At 38.9% G+C, this 14099-nt stretch overlaps 1 long non-coding RNA gene across 2 annotated transcripts in view; it reads left to right on the top strand.

Moving 5' to 3' along the window:
* LOC128568093 (uncharacterized) overlaps positions 1-12832 on the top strand; it is a 50212-nt gene extending 37380 nt beyond the window's left edge. For both annotated transcript variants that reach the window (XR_008374975.1, XR_008374976.1), the window contains one exon: positions 11465-12832. This is a non-coding gene — a long non-coding RNA (uncharacterized LOC128568093). The remainder of the gene's footprint in view (positions 1-11464) is intronic.
* The last annotated feature ends 1267 nt before the right edge of the window (positions 12833-14099 follow it).

Raw genomic sequence — 14099 nt, 5'->3', positions numbered from 1 at the left:
AATTATCTTCTGCCCACCCTACTCCAACACCTTTCACTTGCCCCAAATTTCCAAAATTCTCTTATCTGTTCATTTTGAAGATTAACTTAACCTTTTTCCTTCCTCCTCCACCTCCCAGGTTCCATCTTCACAGCTGCCTTCCAACATGAATGTATGGAATTGATTTGTCAGCGACATAGAAACTTATCTGTGGGTCCATGGATGGGAACTGAGAAGAAAAGCTCAGTCATCGGAATCATTATTCTCTTCTGTAGGGAGAAGAAAGTCCCAAGATAATGTAGCATCATATTATAAATGTATTAGTTTATGAGCTCCTTCCCAATAAGACTAGCTGAAGTCTGGAAGGAGGAAAATGAGAAGTCTTAACAGTTGAGTTCTGATGAGGTTGGAGGTCGAGTGTCTGCGGCAGGGACATGAAGTTGTCAGTGCCCAGTGTTCATTCCTGAGTTCTCAGTAATGGGCAGAGGAAAAGGATAAGGGCAAGTTGCTGTTTGACAGCATGGGAGTAAGCTGAGGTTTTGTTCTGTTTGTAATACCTTTATCTTCAGTTCCTTTCTCCCCTCCATGTTGAGCCATTTTCAACCTAACTACTATTTGGCCAACTAATTTGCTTTGTCTTCCACGTTTTGATGTCAGTATACCTAACACTGCAAAAATCTTTTCTTTGGCCGAAGTGTTCCGAAGCATAAGATATAAAACATTTTTATACTTAGAAAGAGAATATTAAACCATGAAGTCACTACTGTGATATCCAATGCCCATACATGTAAAATGAAAACACTTCTTATGAGTGGAAGTAGTAGCACTTTTAGAAAAAGACACAGAAGGAATCCTGGGTTCTTTCACTCTGTGAACTTCGGTGGCCCCCTACATTTCCTACGTGTAATAACCCTCTTAACTTATAGATTGCATGTTATGGAATTGAAATTATTTCCTGGGGCTGGGCGTGGTGGCTCAGGCCTGTAATCACAGCTCTCTGGGAGGCCGAGGTGGGTGGATCACTTGAGCTGAGAAGTTCAAGACCAGCCTGAGCAAGAATAAGATCCCATCTCTACTAAAAAATAGAAAAACTGAGGCAAGAGGATTGCTTGAGTCCAAAAACTTGAGGTTGCTGTGAGCTACAATGCCACAACACTCTTATGAGCGCACCAGAGTGAAATTCTGTCTCAAAAAAAAAGAAAAGAAAGAAAAGAAGGAAAGAAAAATTATTTCCTTCACTAGCAAAAATAATTTCTTCCATTTGGGGCATGAGATCAAAGCTCCTGAAAGATCAGGAATGAGCTCATTGCAGACAAGGGCATCTATTTCTGTTCATAAGATTCTGAAGTCTGCAGAATGACTGGAGATATTTTCATGCTTCAGGCATAGTGACTCAGCTCTTCCTTTTCCAGTAAATATAATTGTTAATGAACCTTGCCCCACCTTTCCCAGGGGCAGATGATGCTTTTCATTTTATTAAATTCAACAAGTAAGGGTTTGTGTTGGTTGAACTCTTGAATACGGTGGATATGTTTGTGTGTGCTTCGTCTTAACATTTATTATAGACATTATTCTATTATCTTCATAACCATAATTTCCCCCAATAATTCTGCATTGACAATGTTCTGAAAATATGGTACCCCTTTGAGTTCTATTAACTTTTCTATTGCTTTTTAAACAAATTATCACCAACTTAGTGAGTAAGAACAACACAAATTTATAATCTTGTGGTTCTGGTGGTCAGAAGTCTGGGTTCAAATCAAAGTGTTAGTTCCACGGCATGGATTCTGGAGGTTGTGTGGAAGACTGTTTCCTTGCCTTTTCTGGCTTCTAGAAGACACAGGCATTACTTGGCTCCTGGCTGTTCCCTCCAAAGTCAGCATCACATCCTCAAATCCCTCTCCGACTCTGACCTTCTGCCTCTGTCTTCTACATTTTATAGAACCCTTCTGCTTACACTGAATCTGCTGAATGATTCAAGATATTCTATTTATCTTGATATCAGCTGGTTAGCCATCATCATTTCATCTACAGTCTTAGTTCTCCTTTGCCCTGTGACACCATAGTCACAGGTTCTAAGAATTAAGACCATAGACATCTTTGGGGACCATTATTTACCTTCCACAGGGTCCCAGCTTATGTAAGGAGTGGTCCTACTACTCTTCCAACTTTGGTGCTTTCTGGCTGATCAAAATTGAGAAGTCATGAAAGTAGAACTCAAAGTCACGGGGTCAGGGGAGGCTAGGAAGGGGTTCTCAATGTGTCCTCAGGGAAACGCTGCCTTTGTTTCTTGCTTACCTCATAGATTTCCCACTTTTGCTTTGATTTTGGCTTTTATGGCTACCTTAGTTTCATTGCCATATCAGAGAAACCTTAAATATGTGTCATACTTTTTTTCATAAGTCTTAAGTTGTTTTTATTGATTGAGACATTTAAGATAGCGAATGTCCCACTGTGCCAGAGATTCTACAGTTGTTATTAGAAAATGTAAGTTTGGTCTGGCATAATAATAATTTATCTCCATTTCCTGCTGGTATGATATCAAAACTGCAAACTCTTATGTAAGTAGCTATTCCTTTTTCCTTCCTTACTCTGTTTCAGACTTGCAAATTTATAATGAAAGAAGGGGACACTTTTTGCTTCATTTCTCTTCTCTGCCTCCCAGCTTCCTCTTGTATAAGCAGCTGTTACTCTGAACTCATCCTCATCAAGTGTAAAAAGAAGAGAGAGAGTGTGTGTATACTATTTTCTCCAGACTATTGTCTATGTAGAAAATCTTCAGATATCCACAGATTAATTATTATAATTAATAAGAGCCATTTGTACTTTGATATACCTACAATAGTCAGTTGAGAAAGTATAATTTTAAAAATCTAATTTATATTAATGACAACAATATAGTGTACTTACAAATAAATAAATCTAAAAGAGATGTACACAATGTCTATGTAGGACATTATGCAAAACTATTAGTAGAAACCAAAGAATACTTAAATAATGGAGAGATGTTTACAAATAGAGTTGATTAAAAAATGTCAATTATATTAAATCTGTAGATTTAATATAATTTCAATGAAAATTCCAACAGTGTGGGGTTTTTTGGTTTGTTTCTATTGTACTTGATAAGCTCATTCAAAATTTATAGAGTTGGGGTGGTGCCTATAGCTCAGTGGGTAGGGCTTGGCCAAATACACCAAGGCTTGCAGGTCCAAACTTGGCCAGGCCAGCTAAAACAACAATGACAACTGCAAAAAAGAAAAAAAAAAAAATAGCGGAGCATTGTGGTGGGCACCTGTAGTCCCAGCTACTTGGGAGTCTTGAGGCAAGAGAATCACTTAAGCCCAAGAGTTTGAGGTTGTTGTGAGCTGTGACGCCATGGCACTTTACCCAGGGCAACAGCTTGAGACTCAGTCTCAAAAAAGAAAAAAAAAAGAAATTTAAAGAGGGCAGCGCCTGTGGCTCAAGGAGTAGGGCGCTGGCCCTATATACCGGGGTGGGGTGGGGGGTGGGAGGGGGGTGGGGGTAGGTTCAAGCCTGACCCTGGCCAAAAACTGCAAAAAAAAAAAATTCATAGAGTTGAACAAAAGACCAAAAATAACCAAGATTCTTCTGAAGAAGAAAAAAAAAATTGTGTGTTGGGGATGGGGGGTAGGTGGGAGATTTTCCTCATTTGATAGCAATCTACATTGAATAACAGTGTTGAACTGGTGTAGGCATAGATGAATAGACAACCTCAACTTATTTGCTTAAAAGAACAACCATTCGTTTATTCACAATTTTTAAGCCAACAATTTGAGCTAGGATCAATTGGGTAATTTTCTCAACTGGCTCATTTAGCTCAGAGTATCTCTGAGCAGCTAAAAATCAGTCTGACAGCTCTGAGAGTTGATCAGCTAAAGGTGAGGGTAACAAGGTGACTGAGCCACATATCTCTCACCATCCAGCAGGTAGCTCTAAATATTCACATGGTAGTGGTTGACATGTCCAGAGAGAATAAAAGGCCTGAAATTCTAGGCCTAGAATTCTGCTGCATGTTAATTCTGCTGCATATCACTGGTGAAATAAGTCACGAGATCGGCCTGTATTCAAGGACAACATCTCTTGACGGAGAAAGCTACATAGCGTAATTCATTTTTGCAGTCTACTGTAGTCTATCTTTTGGCCACAATAATTACCAGTCCTTTTGCTTTTAAGATCCCCAAGAGTCTCATCTAATAATGGTATGTTAGTCTGGGATCTTATAATCAAATCAGTGTCTTCATGTTTTCTCTTTTTTTTTTATTTTGAGACAGAGTTTCACTATGTTACCCTTGGTAGAGTGCTCTGGCATTACAGCTCACAGCAACTTCAAATTCTTGGGCTTAAGCCATTGTCTTGCCTCAGCCTCCCGAGTAGCTGGCACTACAGTCGCCTGTCACAATGCCCGGCTATTTTTTTGTTGTTGCAGTTGTCATTGTTGTTTAGCTGGCCCAGGCCAGGTTTGAACCTGCCAGGCTTGGTAGATATGACTGGTGCTATAACCACTGTGCTACGGGCATGGGGTCCATATTTGCTCATCTTGTTCTTCTAGAGGCCTGTGCACTAAAAACACTATCTGTCCCCAGGTGCTCCATATTCATGTATAATGAAGAGGCATAGATAGGATTCTTCAGAGCATTTTTTTTTTCCAGTCTCACTCTTTCACCCTGGGTAGAATGTTGTGGTAGAATGTCAAGCCCTCAAATTATTGGGCTTGAGCAATCTTCTTGCCTCAGCCTCCTGAGTAGCTGGCTAGTTTTTTATATTTTTAGTAGAGATAGGGTCTTACTCTTGCTCAGGCTGGTCTGGAACTCCTGAACTCAAGTGAGCCACCCACCTCGGCCTCCCAGAGTGCTAGGATAATAGGTGTGAGCCACTGTGCCTAGCCAAGGATTCTTGAAATAGATATTCCCATCAGAGAAAAAGGAAAGAATGTGAGACACAGATCAGCCACTTGTCTATAACAATCCTGAAACTCTAGTATCTGTCTGTTCAAGGTCTTTGCATTATGGGGCAGGAATTGTCCTTGATTAGGCTGGTTTCAAATCCTCATTCCCTTGTTCTCTAAGGCCCTAAACTCCACCTTCTGAATTCTTGCCTTTGTTTTCTGAGATGTTCCTTTTCCAGAAAAAAAAAACTCATATTTATAGCTGAACATCTTTCTCTGATCCTTCCTACTGTTAGGATGTAAGGGTTACAAAGGCTACTTAATAATTTGAGCAATCTCAGTCTTGAAATCTAAGTATATGACGTTTTATCAGTACAACTGTCTTAAAACATTGTGATTTTCCTATGAATATAAGTTGTGTCTATTTGGTTTAAGAAAAGTCACACCCACAATTCTTTTGAGATAGAATTTTATTGGCTGGCTCTGGGACAACATACTTAAGATTCTTATACTTACCTTTTTAGTTGAGAGTGTCTGCTAGATACTACCTTAAGTCTTTCAAATGTCTTAATGAAGTTTAAATAGCCACATCTTGATATGATTTTTGGCCTCTTTCCCTTTGAGGATTTCTACTGGCTAAAGAGATTAAATAGTAATCTGGTGTAATGTGTTGCTTAAAAAACAGAGAAAGAGATTAGGGATGAGATAGTTTTATTTTTTACACCACGAAGTGCTACCTAGCTCCGTATGTTACCTCTAAATTCTTTTCCTTAGCTTTTTTTAGCTGTAGGAAACCACATGTTCAGCATTTTGCCTGAAAATCATCTTCCATGGACCATGAATTCATTAGAAACTTTTTTTAACCTTCTAAGTACCACTGGCAAGTATTTTGCTGATTGTTTTTAGCTACATGACATGTATTGCTACTTTTCTGGCCTGCTATAACAATTTCCTCATTGTTTCTCTGATAGTTTACTCACCCTTTTCCCAACATTTGCTACCAGGGTTCTTAATTTTTCTTTTTTCCAGTCTTTGCTTAATTCACAAACCCAAAGCCACATGTTTTGGGTGTTATTACAAGACCCACCCACTTTTAGGTACTAATTTCTCTCAGTTTTTATTGTGTAACCAACCACTCCAGCATTTAGTGGCTTAAAATAACAATCATTAACTTATCCACTCCTGATTCTCTGGGTTGATATTTTGGGCGAGACTCAGCTGTAAAGTCCTTCTAGTGGACTCACATGGACTTACTTATGCTTTCTGGTCAGCTGGCAGTCAATAGCTTCACGTGAGCTTGTCTAGCTAATCTAGCAGCCTCATCCTGGCTCATTTACATGGAACTGGCTGCAGGGTTCCCAAGAGTTGCAAGGAAGAAAGCCCAATATAAATCACTTTTCAAGTCTCTACTTGTGTAGTTTTTACTACAAAGAGCAAGGCTAGCAACTGAATAAATATTAGTGAAGAAGGCAGAAAAAGGGGGAAAGGAATTTAAAGGGGCTGATCTCACTCCTCTCCACCTTAGCCCCTCCCTTCTGACCGACAGACCCCTGACAAAAAGAAACTCAGCCTCCTGAGAGGTGTGAAGCCAGCTCCAACTCCACAGGCCAGGGGCTCAGGGGGACTCTCTCACCAAGGGCATCTATCCCACCCCACCCCCTCCTTCCTCTGTTGCCAGGGCTGTAGTGCAGTGTCATCATAACAGCTCACTGCAACCTCAAACTTATGGGCTCAACTGATCCTCCCATCTTGGCCTCCCCAAGTGCTGCATGCCACCTTACCCAGCCTAAAATAGTAGCTTTTAATATTTATTTTTATATTAATTATACACTATAATGATAGTGCATATAAACAGATACTTCAAATTATATATATATATATATATTTTTTTTTTTTTTGAGACAGACTCTCACTATGTTGCCCTCAGTAGCATGCCATGGCATCACAGCTCACAGCAACCTCAAACTCTTGGACTTAAGAGAGTCTCTTGCCTCGGCTTTCCAAGTAGCTAGGACTATGGGCACCTACCATAACGCCCGGCTATTTTTTGGTTGTAATTGGCCTAGGATGTATTCGAACCTGCCAGCTCTGGTGTATATGGCTGGCACCCTAGCCGCTGAACTACAAGCGCTGAGCCTCAAATAATATTTTAGATAATTTGTACCATGTCTGATAAGAGCTTGTGCTAGGAATAGCACTAGCGCTGCAGTTTACTTATTACTCAAGGCATTATTAGCATCTCCAATTCTTTGCTGGAATGTGCTTTTCACTCACCTGTTCATTTTGTGAGTAATAGGTTAAAATCAGAACTGGAGTGTGTAAATCCACCTAACCACACACGTGGTCTGCAATATGTAGCAAACCAGTTAGCAACGGTGCCATTGCCACCCGCTTGTCATTGTGTACCTTTCACTTGTACCTTAGGTTCTCTTCCACATGGCATGTGACAGTGATTGGTAGACAATCACAAGAACAGTGTCAATATGAATATTTTAATTTAAATAAAATATATTCTGGGCGGCACCTGTAGCTCAGTGGGTAGGGTGCCGGTCCCATATACTGAGGGTGGCAGGTTCGAACCCGGCCCCAGCCAAACTGCAACAAAAAATAGCCAGGTGATGTGGTGGGCACCTGTAGTCCCAGCTGCTCGGGAGGCTGAGGCAAGAGAATCGCCTAAGCCCAGGAGTTGGAGTTGCTGTGAGCTGTGTGACACCACGGCATCCTACCAAGGGCAACAAAGTAAAACTCTGTCTCAATAAATAAATAAATAAAATATATTCTAATGTGGTGTATTCTACTTGCATCATCATGGACTGTCTGGTGTTCCCTCTGGAGAATGTTTGCACTAGTGCTTTAGATAATTTCTCATCACCAAGGCTACCCATAACATTTTGGGAGAAATCATACCACTTTATTTAAATTGTTTGTGTATAATTTTGGGGAGTTGCTGGAGGTCTGCTAATCCTCTCTTTAGAAAGCAAAGAAGTCTGCCTGTCTTATCTAGTTTGCCCTATTTCCAGTTCTGGCTTAGGAAGAATGTAGACCTACTTCTAAGTCCCTATGGATGGATGGATGATAGCTATTAATAGAGTCAGAGAGCAAGATTTAAATAATTCATGTGCAGGAATGTGTCATTTTATTTGAAAAATCTCAAATAATTGGATTTTGGTTTTGTTTGTCCTCAAGTTTTAGAAGAAAGTGGTGAATAACATGAAAAGCTAAGTCAGAATTTATTCATGAAACCAAATTCCTAGTTATATCTAATGGTCAGTTCAGAATTTGACTCAAAGTTTTCTGTATGTTTAGCCCTTGAACAGGTTTCAAAAGTTCTTATTCATGATCCTGTACACACACCCACATACATATATCTATACACACACACATACACACATATGTATACCCATACATAGACACATATATATACCTACCCTCACACATATACATATACCATACACACACGTATGTGCACATACACATCCTGTTGGTTAGTTAGAGAACTCAGATAAATATTTTACATATACACACACTTACATTGTTATTTTTAGTATACATCTATTTGATAAGATATCTGATTCTTTGGTAAGAAGAATACTATTATATATGTAATATATATATATAATTTGTATACAAACATACATATGACATTTATAAGAAAAAGAAGTAGATTAATTTAGCTTAAGGAGAGATTTATGGCAATGTATTGACATTTCAAAAAAAGTGTGGCTTAACAGAATATTCCATTCTTTAATTATATTAACTAAAGATTCTACTATGTTTGCTCAAGATTCAGCAATATTTATGAAATTCTGCTTTGGGAACACACATGTAGGTTTTGAGTCTGACTGCCTGTTAGAATTCTAGTTCACTTACTGGTGCTGTGACCTTGGGGAGATGACTTCATCTCTCTCATCCCACTTTTCTCGTCTGCAAGATGAGGGCATTTACACCTGCCCCACAGGATGGCTGTGAGGACACGATGAGTTAATCACGAACTATTTTGAACAGTGTCTGGTACATAGTAAGCATAGTACTTACAAGTCTTTCTATTCTCTTCTTTAATTTTGAACTTACATGGTTCTTATCCAGAGGATAATTGTTGTCTTTTTGTCACACATTACCTCTTTTCATTCTTAAGAGGAAAGGCATCATAACCCCTTAAGGCATAGCAAGAGCATTGTCCAGAGACATGGAAAAATGGTTCCTATAGAGATAGCGTCCTGAATTTGTATTACGTGGCCCAAAAGGAAAATGACTCATAAGTCATAAGAAAATACTTTTAAGAATGCAAATATTTTTCATCAACTGCTTTGAAGGTAAGAGAAGTCTGATACTTTTTTTTTCCCTATATGATATCAATCCCATGAGGGTCAAAGAGTTCCAAAGGGGAATTTGCAGTTTAAAAAAATTGTTATTTTTAGTATACATGTATTTGATAAGATATCTGATTCTTTGGTAAGTCATAGGAGAAAGCTTGGAAATGTCTTATCTCATAAGTTTCTGATGGAATCTTTTATTGACTGTGAATAGCATGGAAAAATTTAGGTATATAAAATAGCAGGGTTGGAAGCGGTGGCTCACACCTGTAATCCCAGCATTTTGGAAGACCAAGATAGGAAGGTCACTTGAGGCTAGCCTGAGGAAAAAAAGTGGACCCTCTCAACAAAAATAGTAAAAATTAGCCAGGCATGGTGGCATATACCTATAGTCCCTGCTACTCAGAAGGGTGGGGCTGGAGGATTGCTTGAGCCCAGGAGTTTGAGGTTGCCGTGAGCTGTAATGAATCCACTCTACTCTAGCCTGGGTGACAAAGAGAGACCTGTCTCAAAAAATGAAGAAAAAAAGAGAATGCTGGGTGGGAAGAAAGGAAGGAAGGAAGGGAGAAAAGAAAGCAAAGAAAGAAAAAAGAAGAAAAGAAAGACAAAATACTTTTACAATCGTCACAATAGGCACAAGGTTGGAGCAAAGTTCAAAGTGTTACGGATGTATAAGGAACATTAAAGGAATAGTTCACTCTGCATGGACTGTTTTTTTTTTTTTTTTTTTTTGAGTTTCACTTTGTCACCCTCTAGTAGAGGGCTATGGCATGATAGCTCACAGCAACCTCAGATTCTTAGGCTCAAGTGATCCCTTTGCCTCAGCCTCCCTAGTAGCTGGGACTACAGGCTCCAGCTACAATGCCCAGCTATTTTTAGAGCTGAGGTCTCACTCTAGCTCAAGGTGGTCTTGAACCTGTGAGCTCAGGCAATCCACATGCCTCGATCTCCCAAAGTGCTAGGATTACAGGCATGAGCCACCTCGCCCAGCCTTCTGCATGGACTTTTTAAAGTTATTTTTTTCTAATTTTTGAAAGACAGTTTGGGCTTTTGCTTAGGAGATTAGTAGGATTTTGTCTAGAAGACCCCTAAAAAATGTCAAGTATGCCTATTAGTCTACTTTTAATATGGAAAAGTATGTTAATATTTTTATATATAATTAACCTGAAACTAGACTTCCTTCCCATTCTACAGAGTATCTAGAAGATGCTAAATGAGGAAAGACCTACCTGATAGAAAATCTCATTCCATTGTCTTCTTTTTTCTTATTTAATTGTAATTAAATAAGCTGAACCACACATTACCCAATTGATTACTTAATAAACACTCTTGAGTTGTTCTTTTATTGTTCCATGTGACTTAATGTTATATACCCAACTTGATTATAAGTTCTTTCAGAGTAGTGATAATTTTGGAATACTTCAAAGCATTTGTTGGTACATTTGTTAACAAACCCAAAGAAAATATATATTCTTTTGGGCTAATGAGGGACAGCAAGAGGAAAAAGGGAACTAATATTTCTACTCAGTCACTCCATGCCTCACACTTCATGGGATAACTTAACACTCTGTCATTAACGCTAACAACTCTCTAAGGTAGTCAGTAGCACCTTCAATTCAGTGATAAGGAAATTCAGTGATGTTTAAAGAATTTTTTTATTTTTTGGAAACAGAGTCTTACTCTGTCACCTTCAGTGGAGTGCCATGGCATCATCATAGCTCACAGCAACCTCAAACTCTTGGGCGCAAGTGATCCTCTTGCCACAGCCTTCCAAGTAGTTGGGACTACAGGGTCCCATCACAACTCCTGGCTGTTTTTTAGAGATAGGATCTCGGTCTTGCTCAGGCTGGTCTTAAACTCCTGAGCTCAAGCTATCCTCCTGCCTGGGCCTCCCAGAGTGCTAGGATTATAGTCATGAGCCACCACACTCAGCTAGAAGTTTAAAGAAATTAACCAATTCATTCAATATCATTCTCCTAGGACATGCAGGAGCCAAAATGAAAATAAGATCTGTAACTCTTCAGTCTATTCTTTGTGTATACATTTATAAATGTCATATATTTTATAAATTTATGTGCTACAAGTTCGGGGTCTATTTAAGACATGAGAAAGATGAGTAAATGTAGACGTACTTACATATTATTAATGAGGTGCTAAGTGAGGATAATAGTAATTTAGAATGAAAAAAAGTAAAACACTTCTTTCTTGTAAGTCACAAAAATAAAACTACAGCAAATTTATGGATTTCCCTACTCTCTCCCAAAAGCTATATCCGGATGGACCAAAGAAATAATCATGAAGCCTAACCGAGACACTACTTTGGTGTGGCCAGACAATCTGGGGAGAATTTTCCTTTTCACTGGCTCCAATAACTGTGGCGGAGGACAAAGAAAAGAGGCTCGGAGGCTCTGTGAACATTTTCTGCTCTCAAAGGGACTTTGATTTCCCATCTGCCAGACTGTCAACACTTTTCTGTGTCTGACCTCAACAAGGAAAGCCACCAGCATCATTTCCTACTTGGCTCTGTTGTGTCAAGTTCAGAGGGAGCCTGTTTCTGTCACCTTTCTCCCAGAAACACCCATGCCACTGGCAGGAATGACATGGGGGAGGAGACACAAGAAGTGGAACTGGTCACTGACAGGAGATGTCCTGTCAGGAAAGCCTTTTGGAGCATGTCCAAAAAGGGGATGGGAAAATAAGTGAGCCTGGCCCTAAAGTGCCTGAAACTATTCAGGGAATGTAACCAAGTGCCCAAGTCCATCGTTAGGGAGGAGAAAAGGAAGTGTCCTCCCAGCAGGGAGAGTGTAGTGATGCAATGTGACAGCATTTTGGCTTAGTCTCTGCTATCTTTGCGACTGCCCAGAAACATTTGCTTTGTACTGTTTTTCACTTTGTTCTAGAATTCATTCTGTCATAGCAGAAATGACAATGATGACAGACTGTCGCCCTTTCCCTTCTGTTGCCCTAAACATACATTTTTTCTTCTTGCCTTCCTGCTTCCCCCTCTCTTATTTTTCCCTTTTATTCATGCTTTCCATTTAACTGCTGACACCTGCAGATACTGTATGACCTCCTTGATGCTTTTTAGAACAAAAAGACTTTGACTGTCATCTATTTGAAGATATGGGCTGACTGACCACAAGAAATACCACAAGAAGTATATACATATATATAAAATAGAGTTTTCTACAGGCTAATGACATTTGTTTTACTACATGAGAGTCAAATTAGGAGATTTTTATAGTGGGGTACTGTGAGAAACTGAACTTAATCTAATCTTACTGTGGCATGTTAAAGAATATGAGTCATAGTATGTCCTAGATACAGGGCTGGGCAACTGTAGGAAGTGCTGATAAGGAATTATGAAGAACAAAATTTCAGAGTGAGCCTGATCAAGAATGACGGAAAACTGGATGTCTGAATAAGCTGAACATAGCTACTGATGCAAATTGAATAACTGTTGACTATTTACGAAAATTGCATTGATGGACTGCAGTTTTAATTCCATATAAATTGCTCTGAATAGCCATGACAGCTTTATAGCCACCTGCTGGCTACCTGCAAGAATTCAGGCTTTTTCTTTGGTTTGGTTTTGCTCAGTAATAAACTTAACTAATTCTACTTTTACAATATGAAGTCGTCTATTCCTTTGAGTTTCAATTTCTTTTTTTTTGCCCCTCATGATGTCAAATCAAATACATATGATTATGAATGTTGACTTGAAAATCAGTTGTGTTTGAACTCAGATTTCCTGTTCTGCAACTTACCAGCAGGAATACCAGGTAAGTTTTAAGCTTTCTGAATTTCTGTTTTCTCATTTTTTTAAGTCAGAATGACAATAGGTACCTTGCAAGATTGTTTTAAGGGTTAGAGGTAGTTGTGTAAAACCTCTAATATCTATTTTTTAGTACCCAGGTATTCTATAAATGAAAAGAATGCTGTTTATTACAAATGAAGTACATCATTGTGGTTTCTTTTGTATGGAATACCTATTACCATTTAAAATGAAGTTTCAAAAGACTTGCTATGGAACAAATGTTTATGGTATAATATTAAAAGTATAAATACATGTTACAAAGTCTGCTATATTTAGAGCCCTAGACATTGTCCTATTTACATGTTGTGTCTTGAACAGAGGGAATCATCTCACAAGCCTGAGGGTGCCAAGCTGGGTAGGCAGAGTGGCTCACTTCCTGATAAAATTATTGAGCTGCTCTAACAAATCTGGAATTGTTTTGCTCCAGACTTCTTAGTTGTAAAGTAATAGACTCCTATTTTTAAGCCACTTTTAGCAGTACATTTTGTTACATGAAGCTGAATGCCCACTGATTGAAAATATAGCTTCCGTAACATTTAGTTTTTAAGTTTTTTTTCTTAAGTTTTCCGCTTTTCAAAATTTCCAAACCTTTAAATTGGGAAAAGTTATCTTAAATAGAGTTTTTGAATCTTAACATAGTAAAAATTATTGGCATGATTGGACCTTACTTGAAGTATTGTTTCCAAAAACTTTGGAGTAATGATTTCTTCTCTTCCCTCCATACCCTCTGACTCCCCATAGTGACTCACCTAAAACTCCCTATGAAAGGTCTACACAAGGGCAATACTTAATTGTGTGCCAGCCACAGTGGTTGCTGCCATGCAAATCAGTGCCTTTCAGTCATTTCAACTTAGATTGAATTGTTGACTGTGACTTTATTTTTATTTTTATTTTATTTTATTTTATTTTTGGAGACAGAGTCTCGCTTTGTCCCCCTTGGTAGAATGTTGTGGTGTCATAACTCACAGCAACTCAGCAACTTCAAACTCTTGGGCTCAAGAGATTCTCTTGCCTTAGCCTCCCGAATAGCTGGGACTACACGCGCCCATCATAACTCCCGGCTATTTTTAGAGATAGGGTCTCA

Source organism: Nycticebus coucang, chromosome 16 (assembly GCF_027406575.1).
Source record: "Nycticebus coucang isolate mNycCou1 chromosome 16, mNycCou1.pri, whole genome shotgun sequence".
In the NCBI taxonomy this organism is placed as follows: Eukaryota; Metazoa; Chordata; class Mammalia; order Primates; family Lorisidae; genus Nycticebus; species Nycticebus coucang.
This window is presented reverse-complemented; position numbering and strand designations above follow the sequence as displayed.